Source organism: Podarcis liolepis, assembly GCF_965112155.1.
Source record: "Podarcis liolepis genome assembly, chromosome: 6".
Classification (NCBI taxonomy): Eukaryota; Metazoa; Chordata; class Lepidosauria; order Squamata; family Lacertidae; genus Podarcis; species Podarcis liolepis.
The window spans coordinates 75814744-75832748 of NC_139559.1; the positions used below are offsets into that span (position 1 = coordinate 75814744).

Below are 18005 nucleotides of genomic sequence, written 5' to 3' on the forward strand. Positions count from 1 at the left end.
ACTTTCTATAAACCAATACCTTCTTCAGTCCTCAAACCCAGATATCGTAAGTTCATACAGATGCATAGGTGCATACAGATGCAAGAGTCTCTCCCACATCAGCACTTGTGGAAACAGATTGCTACTATTTAACTCAGTGTTTTAGCTAGAAGTCCTGCTACTGTGGAGATTAGTGGTACAGGCTAATTTTTTAATATGAGACAAGGTAGGGCAGCAGCACCCCAGCTACTGAATATTCACCCACAACAGCTCTTTGCCAGAAAGAAGAAGAGTGTGCTGGTGAACCAGGTGCTTTGCTGCCTTTGCTGTCTTTCAGGTGCACAGGCATGTGTAGGAGGAATGCTGGGTGTGCCAAGGAACACCCTAATATCTTTTTTTAAAAAGACTTTGCAAGTCCCTGAACTTGCTCAGCTGTAGAAGGGCACTTGCTGCACCATGGCATTACCTGCCTGATCAGGTGCGCCAATCTTTCTAACATGCTCCTCTCAACTGCTAGAGAAGATTAGCTTCATCCACAGATAACAAAGGATTTCATCACTTATTAAAAAATAGCACATGAACTGGGTCTGGCAATATGAGTCTATTAACCTAAAGATTATCTGAAGAGCTTCTCTGTGCAAGCATATTGAACAAGAGCTATATCTGAAACTGAAGCCTCTTACAATCTTTGGCTAATGGCAGAGCCATTTTTCCAGTGAAACTGTGAGCACTTGTTTAATGTGTCATTAAGCAACAATCATTTTCCTGGTAGTGTTTGATGTTACTAACGCCAAAAGCTCGCAGACTTTTTCTAGTGACGTGCGTACTCCTCAAAGAGTCTCAGAGTTCATGTATCATTGTGATACAAGCAAATAAAATCTCTCTTATCTAGCACATAATTGAGGTGCTATCTGATTCATCAATCTGAGATTAGTTTTGATACAGCTGGTTTCAGCATTGTTCTGTCACTGATACTTCCTACACTCCAAATGCCATTACTAAGCAACAGTAAACACTAATATTTGTATTTTATGAAAGTCTCCATTAACTGCAGAGTGCTTTAATATTAGGTATAGATATATAATTCCCAGAGAAGATTCAGGATGTTACTTGAAATATAGTGTGCTTCCAGACGATTCCTTAATATTATAAATGGGCTGTTCAGATATTGCAAATGGGACACTGGCAACATTTTTTATTTATTTATTGGATTTCCTCCAGGAAGAGTAAATCAGAATTAAATAAAGGAGAAATTAAAATACAAGTTGGCATTTTCTATACATGAAGAACACTCATCCTACAATGAATACCTGCCTGACTCTGGAAGCATCTCTGTAAGGAAAACTTCCTCTGATAAATACGTTATCTTGTTAATGCCCAAGGAAGTAACAGGTATATAATAAATATGTATTTCTAGACCAACCTCTGTTGAAGAGGAAACTTCCAGGCTTTCATGTTACAGAGAACTTTTTCTGAGACTAGCTTGTTTTAACTCTTAGAAAAGATGGCACAACTAAATTTCTGTTGGGCTACATCAAGAGCTCTGTGTAGCTTATGCCTTGCATTTGCTACTCGGTGACAGATTTTCTATGCTTAAAAAAAAGACTGTTCAGCAATTGCTACAGAACTTAAAAACAGAAAGTAGTGTTGTATATTTTACACACACACACCACCACCAAGTACCTGACGAACATACACTCATTTATGGGCAGGAAAGACATGAACAACAGTAGTGTCAAAATAGGTGTGGAAATTGAATTATACCAATCCACAGTTAGCATGTAGTGGGAGCAGAAGCACAGGTATGGACAGATTACTATGACTATAAATCAATGCATATACTGTACAGTTCAGCTGAACTGCTGCATTTTTTGTTCAAGGTCATTGCTTATTTTACTATAACTTTTTAAAACTCTAATTACATATATACACTATTTATTTATTATGCTCAGGAAGAGTAATTTAGAACATATGAGAGCCACAGTGATGTAGTGAATGGAGTGGTTTAAAGTCACATCCCTTTCCCTTTTCGAAGTCAAAATAGGATGTCTACTGTTACAGGAAAAAAGAGGTCTCATTCATAAAAACTATGACAGCTACCACTGCAGAATTGCTATCAGATTGGTAAATACTTCTACAAAGGAATTCTTTTTTTATATATAAGATATTTATTAAAGTTTTCAATATATTACAAAAAGAAAAACAAACCAAGTAGAATCAAAAGGGAATACAAAGAATAAAAATAATTAACAGAGTAAAAAGAAAAAGAAAAAAGCAAACCCCTTCCCACCGTGTAAAAAAGAAGAAAAAAGAAGAAAAAAATTCAATAAAAAGAAAACAAAAAAGGGACAAAAATACAAAAAACCCTAACCTTTAAAAACATTTAAAAACAAATTCATTGTTTTCAGACCCTTAACTGTCATAGCCTTCTTTCTTAGACTTCCTCCTCCTCCCTTCCTTTGTATCCTAGTTACTAATTATCCCAGCAAATCCTTTCCATTCCATGTTTCATAAAATTCTGTCATTACATTACCCTAGACTATTTTGATCTTATCTTTCTATAATAGAATAAACCTTAAAATTTAAAACTTAAGTCTTAACCTTACCAGCTTCTTATAATCATAATATTCTTTCATAATTCTTTAAGCATCTTTGCTAAAGCCAGGTAATTTCTTCCAACATTTTTTCTATCATTCATCAACTTTATAAAGCATTCTAGTAATAAGAAAAAAAAGAAAGGTACAAACAAATCCAATTTTTTTCCAACGTCCCTTCCTCTTGGTTCCGGGTTTTGTCAGTCCTTATTCTCATCAGACTAGCCCATTAACCTGGTAGCCTTATGTCCGAGGCCCTCAAGTCACTTCCATGGCCCTTCCGCGGCTCTTCTTCATATTTGTAGCTGTAATTTCCCTTATCTCCTGCTCGTGGTAACTCCAGTTTGACAATGTCTCTTGCTCGTGGCAGCTCCAACTTGACAATGTTTTTAACCCTTCTCGACAGATCAGACCCTTTTCCGTATTCGTCGCTGCTTTCCATGTAGTATTTAAAAGCATGTTTCAAGGGCCCTCCAAAATTGAGAGCCCCTGTAGTCCCAAACATTTCGCAGCCCATTACCATATTTAAAAAGTCCAGACATCCCAATATAGGGGGGTCAATCCAGCCCCCCAGGAATTCTACTCATCATGACGTTTATGACCCATGTTTCTTGGAAGAAAACGTGTTTTGCTGACTTCTTTGAAATAATCCAGTGGTCCAGCAAAACAGGGTTTGTTTCTTTACTCTTTTGTGATTCCATGCATCATTTTTTAATGCATGCATACTCTATGATATAGATTTTTTAATTGTTCCTCTGAATCAATACACTTTCTAACACCTTCAAAAATCTATAAAACAGCACCCTAATTAGCTTCCTTGGTTGCCTAGAACTATACAGGTTCTCTGAACACAGCATAATTATACTGGAAAACTGCAAAAAAAATTGACGTTCCAGCTGTACTACAGAAAGAAACATGGGCTAATACCCTTAAGTATGACTAGTATTTCTAACAAGTACTGTAGTAAACACTGTAAGGTAAAGCTTGAGAGGCTGCCGGGTGTGGGGCAGTGATCTAGGAAAGAGCTATAACACCAGTTTGTTAAAGCATTAAACTGTCATGCTGAATGGAATAGGGTAAGGAGGTATAATCTACTTATCTCAATACTGTATCAGAAATTATATAATCTACCTATCTCAATACCAGAAAAGAAAGGGGGGCTCACAGTAGCCGCTTTCTCTCTTTGTACACTTGACTGGATCCATTCTTCGAAAGCCGTATGCGTAAAAAGTTATATGCAAAGAAGTGCATAGTACACCTGTGCGCGCTCTGCGTGTGTGTGAGAGAGAGAGAGAGTGTACAGGGAGCCATTGCTCAGTGCTGGAGCAAAAGGTCAAAAGTCCTTGAGAGCCCTATGCCCAAGACTTTGTGCAGGAAATGCAGCAGATCATAGGAATGGACTTTAAAGGGAGTTTTAAAATCATGCAGGGGAAATGTTTTTCTCACTGGCTGCCATTTGTTTTCATTTACTTGCTACATCAAACAGAGCTACCTCTGCAAAGAAGCCCCCCACCCCAAATGTGAAAGGACTCCAGGCTTCCAAAAGAACATTGATCATGTTGAAACCAGTGAAGAGGACAAATTCTGTTTGCTTTTCGTCTGTGAAAAATGAAGGTTTGAAGTGGATCTGCAGGGAGCAGCAGGAACAAACAAACTCGACATTTTTACTCTGTTTATCTTTCAAATGGAGAGCTCTTGAAGATACATTCTCACTTGCATGATTCATTATGTTGACACAACTGTGCAATCGTAAGCACACTGATTCAAAATTAAGTGTCCCAATGGAACTTAATTTTCTAATAAGTGTTATGGTCACAGAGGCTAATCCTAAACACTATGGCAATCCTAGGCATTTTTACTATGCTGTAAGTATGTCCCATTGAACTCCGTGCAATTTACTTCTGAGTAGTAATGTGAGAAATTTGTTATCACTTTAAGGCAAACCTACCTAATTTTCTAAACCTGTGAACTGAAGCACAGTCATTATTAAAAAACTGCACTTTTCCAAATTTTGTGGCAGTTTCCTAGTCAAAAATACAATTTTAATTTTATATTGGTTTTATGTATTATATTGAAAGATGCTTTGAAGGAAAGTACTAAGTGCAATAAATAATAATAATTGATACAGTCTTAAATCATATTGATTCTAAGCACACCCAATAGTTCATAAAACAAAACCAAAGGCTAAACCCTTTACAATAGCAGTGAATCTGTTGTTTGGTCATTGTCATGGAACTGACATCGGAGACCAGCAGAGAGAGAAGTCGCCCCGATAGTGCAGGAGAGGGAACCAGCAAGGAGAGAGAGAGAGGGTTTCCGAGGGGGAAGGGAATCAAGGTGACACCAAGAAGGAAGGAGGGAAGGAGAGCACTTTGGAGGGAAGGCTCAGGGACTCTTCCAGTGAGATCAGCGGGGAGAGTGCCGGACCACCACTGGGCACGCCTACTCTGCGCAGAAGGCTTCCGCGCAGAGAGGCTAGGCGGAGACTGGCTGTCAAGGAATTCTTATGTTGGAAAAAATTTAGGAAACACCCACTAACAGATTCTGCCAGCGACTGAAGCAGACGCACAGGAGGGCACTTCAGTTAGGGAAAGGTTTAAACAAACAAGCAGTTTAGGGAAGTCGGTGACTTACACACAAGCAACTACAATTCCCATTACAGTCATGGTCATCTCATTATTATGTGATTGTATCCTACAGTTTGTGAGTCCCCTTATCTAAGGACGCTGGCCCAAGAATTCTCCTGCAAGGTTTCTGCTGCAATTTGGTCTGCTGTGAGTGTGCATTGTGGTGAGACGCAAAGGCCCACCCATTGAGCTTCCATGTATGCACCGAAGCACCTTAAACTGAAGTTCCCTGGCCTCCCTGAAAATCTGGAGCACGCCAATAACATTGCTGTCCAGTAATTGCATGGCAATCACTTATTTGATGGATGAGCAAAACTACAGTCTCCATGTTGTTCAATAGCTGCTGAACTACACCAGCTCACGCACCATGCCAAATTCCTAAGAAGGACACAGCTCTGTTTTATGTCAAGGCAACTTCAACAGGGTGCCTCAAGGCACATCAGCACTACTGATGACTGACCGATAAGACTGTCCTTTCTGGAATTCTCCCCTCCCTTTTCTCCAGCAGCTTTTCCGCACAGCTGCATTCAACTTCTTATATTTGCTCAAGAAGAGTAATTTCTGCTTACAAGACTGCAAAAGAACAAACTAAACTTTTAACCTAACAAAAATAGGACACAACAAAACCAGTATGTGTTCTAAGCACAGGCCAAACATACAGGCTGTTTTGTTTTTCTTCCCAATTTGGGGAGGGAGGGTTGTCTTCCAAAGCAGAGACCTGCCTTGTCCTCATAAGACAGAATCTCTATTAAAAATAAAAATAAAAAGTTTATCACGTTACTTAAGACTAGATCGGGGATGTGGGGAACCTCAACTCTATGCCACACCCTCTTTCCCCAGGCCACACCCTCTTTGAAATGTTTTTGCCTCACAAGAATGTGTTCCTGAACTCTAATATTGCAGATTGTGCAATCACATTATGTGCTGTAATGAATGCATTATATGAAGATGGAAACACCGAGTTTCCGAAGATATAAACCATAGCACCTCTGTGGAAAACATATTGAGTATATGCAACATATGGGAAGTGACAATGCATTTATCACACTAAAGATGGATGGCCTTATTTCCATAAGATCTTAGTGCTTGACACCACCGAATAAGCAGCCCATTTGGTACAAGAGAAGGTAATAAGTTAAGTTCAATAAAAAAGGCAAATATGTCCCAATTTATACCAGAACCTTAAGGTAAAGACAAAGAACCCAGAGAGGAACACAGTATGAATCAACAATGTAACTGAAAACTAATGTAGACATTGCAGAACTCAATGCAATTATGATCTAGCTGGGTGAGAACAGGTGTGTTTATTGCAACTGGAATAATTGTGGGTTCTACTTTATCACCAGAAGGCAAAAGGGAATGAAGTTGTAATGGCTTAGTCATTTAATATCTGGTCATCATAACTCCCAGCTCCACCAGCCTCAGCCTTGGTAAGTGGCTAAACAAACCATCTCAGGATTCATGTTATGTGCAGCCCTAAAAACTATGTTATACCACATGCTGTAGCACAATCTACGCAAGATAAATGCTAATAGCTTTCAAAAGAAGCAGTAAAATACATAAAGGCTACCCCTTAATTCTCCATCTCCCGTTGTAAATTCTTTTGGAAGAGTAGCTGATAAGTGGTGATAATGGCCATTCTCATGTAATAGTTAGAGCAGAGCCTGGGAATCTCCAGCCCATGGGTCTAATTACCGTACTGGTCAGCACCGATCACAATACTGGTGCTAGAGTGCATCTTCAAAGGAGGTCCTCTTAGTGCCGATCAACTGAGAGGTGCTGAGAGGTAGCCTCATTGAAGTCCATTTTGTAGGCAGGCATGGTTGGTGGTGCTGTGGGTAAAAGCCTCAGCGCCTAGGGCTTGCTGATCGAAAGGTCGGCGGTTCGAATCCCCATGGCGGGGTGCGCTCCCATTGCTCGGTCCCAGCGCCTGCCAACCTAGCAGTTCGAAAGCACCCCCGGGTGCAAGTAGATAAATAGGGACCGCTTACTGGTGGGAAGGTAAACGGTGTTTCCGTGTGCTGCGCTGGCTTGCCAGATGCAGCTTTGTCACGCTGGCCACGTGACCTGGAAGTGTCTCCGGACAGCGCTGGCCCCCGGCCTCTTGAGTGAGATGGGCGCACAACCCTAGAGTCTGTCAAGACTGGCCCGTACGGGCAGGGGTACCTTTACCTTTACCTTTATGGTTGTGTTTTGAACTAGGATGCCAAGAGAACCAGCTTCAGATCTCCAGCTCATCCATGAAACTTTCTGGCTGACTTGGGTCAGTTGCTTTCTCACAGGGTGTCTCTAATGATAAAATGGGCGAAGAGAGCCATACTGCACTGAGTTTCTTCAATGTAAATAAGTACATACATTTTTTTAAATGCAGATTGACCCATGGTTTCTTGCTACACAAGATTTATCCTTTTCTCTTTCTCTTTTTTTAAAGGATCAGATAGTATGTGCTGGGAAAGACCTCTGTATGATGAGACCCTGGAAAATTGCCAGATACAACAGACAACACTGCAGGGGTAAGGAATTTTTTTACTTTCCCCAGGTCATGTTTGCTTCTAGGCCACTTTCCAGTGGTGGGCAGGGTCAGAGAAAAAAGTTGGTGGACTAATGAACACAATGTTCTATTCGGCAACCCAAATGAAATTGTGCAGGCATAATAGCATAATGTTGAATTCCAGTTATTAAATGGGGCTTGAGCTAGGAGAGACTGGCCAGGTAGTTACATTTTTTAAAAAAAAATGTTAATTAATATTTTAAACTTGGAAAACTGGGATAGAAGAAGAATTAGGAATTTCCTTAGACTAATGGATGGGAGAGAAATTTGATTCAGTTTACATTTAAAGGTGGACCTATCTAACTTGTACTTTCTGAAACAAGATGTTAACTGAAATGAAGCCATTCTTTGACATTTGTACATTTCTGAATTTTGCTGTACAGAACTCTCCAGCCAAGCAATGTGTAAGAATAATATATTAGTGAAAATAACATACAAAAATGCATTAGATTAGTGAAATCCCACCCTTAGACCAAGAGAAGAAGTCTGCGTTCTGCAACATTTTTACTCGATGTTTTCCCATTAAAGTCAACAGAAATTATCCTGAATAACTAGGCTTCAGGGTTACAACTGAAAGGATTAGGTCATAAAGGGTAAGCTATTTAGAGATTTAGAGCTGCAATTAGCATTAACCCAGGTGCAGCCATGGTTCAGGCCATGGGAAAAAAGGCAACTCTAATTCATCATATAAGTGCTTATCACTCACATATTAAGTTTCCATTCATCAACTCTTGGGCTGAATGATATTCCATGTGTGGGTGACAACATATTTGGAATTACCCCAGCCATATGTTTTTTAGATATACTGAGTTCAGTTCTGCTTTTGGATATAGTCAGAGAATTTGAAATACAACCATCAGTTTAAAGGAAGGGGACATGTATTCCTTCAGATTTTTGATTTTTTTTTACAGGTAAAACCCCTGAAAAAGAGGACTCTGTCTATCCATAATCCATTTTTTCACTAGTTATTGGAATACAGCTACAACCAGGGAAACAAAGTAAAGGCAAGGGTTCTATATTGTATCTTAGACACAAGGAGTCTTATGATACTTTAAAGTGTAATCCTAGGCATATCTGCTCAGAAGTAAGTCCACTGAGTTCAGTGTAGCTCACTCCCAGAATAGAGTATAATGGCATTAGCTTTCATTGTCTAGCATCTACTTAATCAGATGCAATAAGTTATTTTCAGCTGACAAGTTTATATAGCCCATGAAAAAATTTAAACAAATTTAGTTGTTTATTTATAAAGTTTTCATCCCACCTATTGTCCTAAGTCCCCAGGGCCCAACAGGTCACAAGAGTGAAAGACATGGACATTCAACAAGACATTAAAACATAATAGGAGCTTTTCTTATACTGTGATTCACCATCCAAGCCTGCGTTGTCTACACTGGCTGGCAGCAGCTCTCCAGGATTTCAGACAGCAACCTCTCCTAGCCTTAACTGGAGATGTCAGGGATTGACACTCAATTGACCTCCCTCTGGCTCAGATCCTGAGGTCTACCAGGACAGAGAACAGGAGGGGCAAGATAGTGGTGAGTTCGGCACAGTGCAAACACACCAGTGGAGCCAATCCGGTGCGCCTGCCTGTGTTTGCACTGCACTGACCTCCCCCACTTCTATCCCAGAATGGAGCAGCAACTCAGCCAAAGAGAGATAAGTTCAACAGAACGTATTCCCAGGTAAGTATGTCTAGGATTGAAGTCGTACTGCATCTTACACAGAGATGGACCAATTTATCCTTTCACTCAAAAACATTTTTGCATCAAAATTCTGCTCTGGCTGTCTGTAGGTAACTTTATATTTAAAGATGCAGCAATGCATGGGACTCATTAAATATCCTGCTTAAACAAATGTGAAACTTGAGAATGTCAGTGTCAGCAAAAGACGCCCTGAAATCCGGTTAGAGAAACACTCCCAAGAGAAACAAAGAATGGCTCAACAAATACGTTGTTATGAAATACAGCAAGGGTAGCAGGGACACAAGCACAAAGCAAAAGGATTAGCGAGTATATGGAAAAATACAGTGGTACCTTGGTTTAAGAACAGCTTAGTTTATGAACAACTTGGATCAAGAACGCTGCAAACCCAGAAGTAGGTGTTTTGGTTTGTGAACTTTGCCTTGGAAGCAGAACATGTTTCGCTTCCTGTTGAGTGTGTTCCATTTGTAAAATGAGTCCCCGACGGCTATGGCAAAGCATGCCTTGGTTTAATAATGCTTTGGTTTAAGAACGGACTTCTGGAACGGATTAAATTCGTAAACCAAGGTACAGTGGTGCCTCACAAGACAAAAAGAATCCGTTCTGTGAGTCTCTTCGTCTAGCGGTTTTTTCGTCTTGCAAAGCAAGCCCATTGACGGATTAGCGGATTAGCGCTATTAGCGCTATTAGCGGCTTACCGGCTTAGCGGATAAGCGTCTTAGAGGCTTAGAAAAGGGGGGGGAGGGGAACAAACCCGCAGGAACTTGCAAGACATTTTCGTCTTGCGAAGCAAGCTCATAGGAGATTCGTTTTGCGAAGCACCTGCAAAACGGAAAACTCTTTCGTCTAGCGAGTTTTCCATCTTGCGAGGCATTCGTCTTGCGGGGCACCACTGTACCACTGTATATCTGTTTCCAAAATGGGAACAAACAACACATCATTCCTTAAGTCTCTAGTCCTTAATTTAAACTGAATGGTTTTTAACAGGAGTGATTAAAAGGTAGAAAAGACATTTTTAGAATTTGATCAGCTCCTTATGCAGACAAAGATCAAACTACCTTGCTAGTGCAAAACCCATTCAATGAAGCAGCACATGTCCAAGAATGTCCAGAAATGTTTGATATCCTTCAGAATGAAGGCGCAGAATTTTTCCTCAAATGAAACTAACATATGACATGATGAATAAGTATTAAAGCTAGGGCCTTGACTCTCATTTCTTCTACAGGGATTCCTTTTTAGCTCTCCCCCCCCCCCCCCGTCCAATTTTTATTCATTCCTGCTACTTAGACAAATTTGCTTTCTTTCAGATTACAGGTGGGGAATCTCAGGGCTGGGGGCTGAATGTGGCCTTCCAGGGCCATCAGAACTCCCTGAATCAAAGTGTTTTTGCTTGGTTATAATGTATTTGGAATGCCTGGCCAGAATTTTGATAATGCCTCTTGCTTGTCTGGATGGAGAACAAATAGGTGTGTGAAGAAACTAGATAAGGGTAAAATTTACATTTGTTGTTTCACTCACTCTTGCCTTGCCCTCCACTGGTATGTAACCCTCAAAAGGCTTTCTAGAAATTAATGTGACCCTTAGGTTGAAAAAGATTTCCCCTCCTTTGCTTTAGATCATGCATTTCTCCAGATTTTGTAACCTAATCGTTGACAATGGCCAAACAGTCCTTCCCCCAAACACTTTGAATTTTAACAAGTTTCCCTATCTTTACATGTCTTAATTTGTAAGAGTGCTTTTCCACAGAAAACAGGAAAACGAAACAGAACCTCTATATTCTGAAGAATTTGGAACAGTGTAGCAGAAAGATGCAGACTCTAAGTAAGAGGCTAAATTATTGAAACTTCAGACCAAACCCAGAGACCTTGCAATTGTAACAGTAAGATTAACAGGTGTATTAAGCAATGTTTCTTAAAATGATATTCCCTTTGTGGGGTACTAATGCCACTTGCTTCTGAAGCCACTGCAAGACAGACTATAATGAGCTGAAAGAATGCAGTGGATAGCAGGCAAAGAGAAGTCTTCAGCCAACAGTGATGAGGGATGCAGCTACCATGTGAATGTTGTAACTATGTGGTGGTTACAAAAAGACACAAATGCCCCTATTTTCATCTGTGAAATGTTGGAGGATATTGAGGATCAGTATCTAGGAAGGCAGATTTTGCAGCTAGCAAATGGGGATGAAAAAGCTAAGCAGGTCTGAACTAGTAGCAATGGTATCAGCAGCAGAACATCTCACAGCACATGACCTCTTTGTTGAGCATTTTTCTCAATTTGTTTGCAGATGGATTAGTAAACACTGGCTATTTAAGAAGCATTCTGATCTGTTTGCGGGGAGGTTGGATGATCCCACACTTTCCAGTGCACTGTCCTCTCACTTTCCTGGTAACAAAAAGTCCATGGGGTGGGTGAATTTGCAATGCAAGACCTCGTAATCAACTATAACTGCACAATTTGCTGCTCTCCAACTGAGTCCCAGACTCAGAATATAACAATCTGAAAGAGCCCCAGGACAAGGGCTGTTCATACAGCCCAAGATGTTCACACAGGATTTTCTTTGCATATAGTGCCAAACTAGAAGCAGATATATACAGTTGCATAACGTGAGAGTCTTTGAGTTGCAGAACTATAATCATAAATCTAAATACAATAGCGATTGCGCTAACAGAGAAACTTCTAAATCAGCAACAGAGAAACTGAGATCAATATGAGATCAAGACCTGAAACAAGAAGATTAATGCATGCATTCAATACACACAGAAATCATATTCGGCTCCTGCAAAAGATCAAATGAATTATTATAACACACCTATGTTGCTTCACTGATAATATGTTGCACAACTATACTTTCATTTTATGACTGCTCACAGCATCTGTTTTTAACAACGCTATAGAACACAGCAATAAACTGTGTCATTTCCTTAATAAACCCTAGGTGTTTACACAGTCCGCAAGTTCACCAAGTAAACAGACAGCATAAGGAGGAACTTTAAACATAATTATTTTAGCTTTCAAGGAAACATGAGCTTCAAAATGCATTATTTAAAAATAAAATTAAATACCTAAAATTGCATTTGACATTCTACATACAAGTGATTTGTCAAAGACATATGTATAAAAACGAAAACCCCGCATTTTGCACTCCAGGTTTCCAACAGATCATTAGATACTGGATTAAGAAACAGAAGGCAGTATAGCTTCACCCCCCCCCCATCCCTTAAGTTTGGTTGGCCTTAATTAGAGACAAGCCTTTCGTGTGGCAGGCCCTATGCTGTAGAACTCCCAATCTGTACAGGTTCAGCAGTAACTATCCCTGCCTTATTTTAAACATCTTCTGAAAACCACATTGTTCAAACAGGTCTTTTCTTTAAACAAACCAGTACATAAGAACACAATAATCACCTGCTGGATGAGGCCAATGGCCCATCTAGTCCAGTGTCCTGTTCTCACAGTGGCCAACCAGATGCCTGTGGGAAACCAGGGAGCAGAACACGAGCATGAAAGATTCCTCTCCAGCCATTGGTATTTGAGAGCATTGCTGCCTCCAGCTGTGGCAGCAGAGTAAAGCCATCATGGATAGTAGCCATTAAAAGTCCTCTCTATGAATTTGTCTAATCCTCTTTTAAAGACATCCCAGGTGGAATCTACACACATATTAAAAACGTTCTGAAATTGCTTTTTTAAAGCGTTTTTTTTAAAAAAAATATTGAATTTTCCATTGCCATCCAGTGTCACATTGTATATTGAACTTAAAACACACTGAAAACGTTTTATTTGCTGCTGTATAGCTGAGTCTCAAGTTGATGGCCATCACTGCATCCTGGGGGAGCGAGCTCCATAGTTAGACCCTGTGTTTGGTGGCTGGGAAGAAGGTAAATTCCATGCTATGGATCATTAGGAAATAAAACTGCCAATATCATAATGCCGTTATGCAAATCTATGGTGCAACCACATAGGGACAAGTATCATTGCCCTTCCATAGGTTCTCAAAACCTGTTGCTATATTAAGCTTGCTTTGTTGCCAGCTTAATTTTTCATTTATTTAAGCCTGAGCAGTTTTGCCTAAGGCTGCAAACCAATTCACACTTAGAGTGCTTCCCTAAGTGGCTGCTAATTGCAGACCCAAAGCTGCTCAAGTGCACACTTAATCCAGATTTCCCATTTAATCCAGATTTACAATTTACATGGAAAGAGTGGTTCTGAATTAAATGGGGAGGGATATGGGACAGCATTTTGATGATGATGATGACAATGATGTTGTGTAGAATAGGCAGAAAACTTGCAGGCACAAGCAGCACGGAGTGTACAATAAACTGTATTGTGCAAGTGTTCTTACTTGCAAAGGAATGTGCAAGACTGGGTTCTAAGGGGACAAATTCAATTCAGTTCACATTTAAAGGTGAGCCTACATAATTCACACTTTCTGAAACAGTATGCGAACTGAAATGCAGCTGTCCCTTTGAAATTCATACTTCTTTAAATTTTGAATAGCAGTTCTCCAGTTCTCTTGTGGGCAAGAATGATATACTGGGGTGAGGTGCCCATAAAAACTCATATAAATGAAAATAACACAGAAAAATGCATTATTTTAGGTGAGACTGCCTTGCAAAAATGCGTGAATTTGGTAAAATTGCATATCAAAATGTGTATTTAGGAGACATGCACACTATGCTGGTGAATGCTCATGAAGACTTGAAAAAAAGGCATGTTGATGATATAATGCAGAAAAATTAGAAACAGTGATAAATGAAATAGACAAATTTGCCCATCCCTAGCTGTAAGTGGTTTCATTTCTTTAAAACATTGTCCCTCTGCCCTCTGCCCAGTGTACAGCTAAACAATTTCCCGGAATAGTACCCTGCAAAGAGGAAAATCAGACAAGAGGAGCCTAGGAATACTGACTCCACAGTGGGAGTGCGTATTTATCAAAAGGAGCAATGTAATAAGGAGAGAGAGGGGAAACAAGAAAAACACAGCAGCCACTGTTTTATTCTTGGCATCAAGCCCACATGAGCACAATTTCACAAGACAACATTTTTACTAATGCTGGGCTCCAGCTTTTGCCATGTCCACAAAAAAGTGATGCCAATTCACATCTGTTTCTGAAAAGCAAATTACCTAGGATGTCACAGGTTTTCAAGCATTTCAGAATCCTGCAACTGGATTAAAACAAGCAATAGATCATTTGGCATGTTCTATCTATGTATCACATTCACAAGACCACATTCTGCCTCTTGGGCACCATAGTCAAACCAAACAACAAGCAGGATTATAAAATGGTGACTATACAGCCTTTGCAGCTAAATAAATTAAATTTTCACTCCTGTACTGGAAAAGGTTGATAATTCTAGAAGGAGGGTTATCGTTTTTGTTGTTACTATGTTATGTATTTTTGCGTTTTTTATATTGTAAACCAAATTACTCAAACAAGGCAAAGTGCTCCTTGCATGAATATTTTCAATACACTGTAATTTACAGGAAGTCTTTTCAAAAAGGGTAGCTAAGCAAAGAAGAAATGAACTTGTATGCAGAATACATTGTGAAATGAAAAGGAAAAAGCTCCAAACCACAAAGTATTCAGTGACATGAAAAAATGCTGAGGAAAAGGGCCAAGGGATTAGAATAAAGAGAAGTGGCTTTCAAGCACTAGGACATAGTTTTGCACATATTAGAGATAACTAGTCTAGACAGGAGTAGGGTGGTGTGGATTCCAAGTGCTCCTTCAAAACCAGACCCTGAGTAGTTGTGACATTTTCTGGTCAATATTAAAGGGCAAATGCATATTTCCAAGTTTGTTCGTGTTTAAGGGAATTCCTTCTTTTTCCTTTTTCTTTTTAGTATTTTAAAGATCCAAAGGAACAGCAATCTGAACTGAAAGACACATTAGAGTATGCATTCCCTATTGTCAAGCACCTTCTTTCAATGTATCAGTGACCAAGCACTTTAGCCTGAAGAGCTGTATTGTGTTAGCATTCAGATGTTCAGATGCTACTCAAACACTACAAATGGCAGGGCTTTTCCCCAGCTTCGTAACTAACTGTAGGTCTGTGAAAGGTGCCAACAATTTCTAAGTGATTTTTCAACATCTACAGCAAATGTCAGTTCCCATAATTCTTTGGGGGAACCCATGACAGTATGATTAAAAAAACCAAAAGTGTGTATTTATTTTATTTTAAATATTTATAAACTGGACCAGCAGTATAACAATAAAACATAAATCACATTGCATATCATTATGTTACAACATATAATCTAAAACTAATAAGAAAGCCCCTGCAAAATCCTATAATACATTGCAATTTAATTTAGCTAGCATAAAACCATTTCCAAAGCCAAAGTAAAATAATAAAATAGTACCATGTCTAACAGACACACTGCTGTAGATATTCTATGAGAAAAAATGCAATTAGTAGTTTCTAATTAAAAACAAAGGTGGTTGTGTTGGTCCATAAGAAAAAGCTGCAGTCCATAGTTGGGTAATACCTTTATTATAGGTAGGGATGGAGGAGGAATTTGTACTTTTTGAAATGACAAGCAAAACACAATCATCCTTCAAAATTCACATTCCTCTGAATTTTGTGATACAGTCCTCCAACCAAACAATATTTACAAAAAAAAAATGCATATATTAGGGGAAAGTGTGGACAAAAATATATTTATGAAAATAACATAGAAGCTGCATTATATCAGAGAACATTAGTTGTAAAAATATGAAAATTAGTCAAATTGCATACGAAAGTGCTGGTTTTTTTGTGATGATTTTTTAAAAGCAAATCGCTGCAGAAATGTGATTTAGAACTGAATTTCAGATTGGAAAAATGAGAAAATGAGAGAAACAAAATTGGCAAACCATTCAACTCTTATTATGACCAACCAAAAAGTCACAAAAATAGGACTTGAAAATAGAAAATTTGAGTTTTCTAGAACACTTCATCAGTCAGGATGTTACTCAAAGCAAGGAGTGACAGAATGAGAAAAGACAACAAAATAACAAAAGTACAAAAATAAAGCTAGAAGTTGTAGCAATGAGATCGGTTTGCTCTCAGGCCTATGACATCTAGCCTAACTGTTGTATTTCCTTTCTTCTTCTTTTCTCATTCCATCACCTCCTGCTTCACATAACATCTTGCCTGATTAGGACTTCTGTCACGTTTTTGTGACTTTTGGTTGGTCCTAATAACTGTATCTTCATCTAACTGTGGACTTCATAGTAGATTCTACCCTGCTAGCCACCCTGAGAATATAAACGCATGTTGGCAGTGTACGATATAAAATAAATAATTAATATTTGCTGGTATTCTCGACTTTGACTAAATAATCACTCTACTTTTTTATTCTCATGATGGAACTTTGTGGTCAGAAACCACATGAAATCTTGTTCTGAATGTCTCTTTATATTCCTGTCCTTTTATTGTTGAGGCTAGATAGGAAACAATATTGGAACATGGTGCCAGGAAAAGCTTGATCAAATAGCTGCTATTCTCTTTCAGTAGGTATCTAAGTAGCTAGGAAAGAGTTAGAAGAATGGCTAACTGTATACAGATTAATGTGGATGTGTTTGGGTAATTTATGGGATACCACGTCTATTTTTATTTTTGTAAAACTGAAAGAGCAATTAGTAATAATCACAAGCAAGATTACAGCTGTTGGAGAAACCACAATGTGGGTTGATTATTTCCTTCATGACTGCATATCTTTAAACTCCCATTCTGTGTGTAAACCTTTGAAATGGTCTCCATGAAAACAGCATTTTACAGGATTCTTTTAGAAGAAAGAAAATGCTTCTTTCATCAATTTATTTTCCTGAGTCTTTATTTGTGTGCACCAGATTATTTTGTATTAGTCATAAGGTTGAAGAGAGAAAACTACAGGTTGTAACAGTGGAATAAATATTTTGTTTGGTGCCATGAGTATTTGGGTAGCATGTTACTTTGGGAAGCACACTATGAGTGAAATATTTTTAAAACAGTGATAAGGCTATCACTTTAGGTATCTGTCCTATTTTCTCTCTGCATCATTCCTTCAACATTTCCAGTTTATCTATACCTATAAACATTTCTGAAAAACCTAAAAGCACAAACTTTCCACATCCCAGCCTGGTTTACAGGTGAAGGACAATATATGAACTAGAATAATAGAAAAGGCATTGCTCCATTTCTTCCAGTGTCTCTACTATCACTGTTGCTCTCCAACTTTAAATACAGACACATTGCCCTCAATAGCCCTACTTTGCACATTTAGCATAATGGAACAGGTATGTTGGACTGGACTGTTCCATTTTAGTGAGAAAATCCCAGTGGTGTAGCGTGGGTTGTCAGCACCCGGGGCAAGGCAAGTAATTTGCACCCCCTAACCTGTGGATTTTAGCAGGGGGCAGAGAGCTGCGAGTGCGAGCGCCCCCCCCAGATGTTGCGCCCGGTGCGGCCGGCCCCCCCTGCACCCCCCACGCTACGCCACTGGAAAATCCCTAATCCACACTTTCAGAACCAATGTGTGAACCAAAACACAATAATTATTCAGAACTTGCACTTCTATGAATGCATAATGCAGTGCC

General features: G+C 39.2%; 2 protein-coding genes across 4 annotated transcripts in view; one reads left to right on the forward strand and one right to left on the reverse strand.

The window, feature by feature from the left end:
• SLC44A3 (solute carrier family 44 member 3) overlaps positions 1-18005 on the reverse strand; it is a 99772-nt gene that overhangs the window by 76437 nt on the left and 5330 nt on the right. Inside the window, exon 1 of one of the 3 annotated variants that reach the window (XM_083511074.1) lies at positions 20-271. The exons of the other annotated variants lie outside the window; for them this stretch is intronic. The gene's annotated coding sequence lies outside the window, so the exon portion shown is untranslated. Of the gene's footprint in view, positions 1-19; positions 272-18005 lie in introns of those variants that run through there. 3 annotated transcript variants of the gene reach the window in all.
• Positions 1-18005, forward strand: part of LOC310710274 (uncharacterized protein) — a 982430-nt gene that overhangs the window by 33917 nt on the left and 930508 nt on the right. The gene's annotated exons all lie outside the window — the stretch shown is intronic.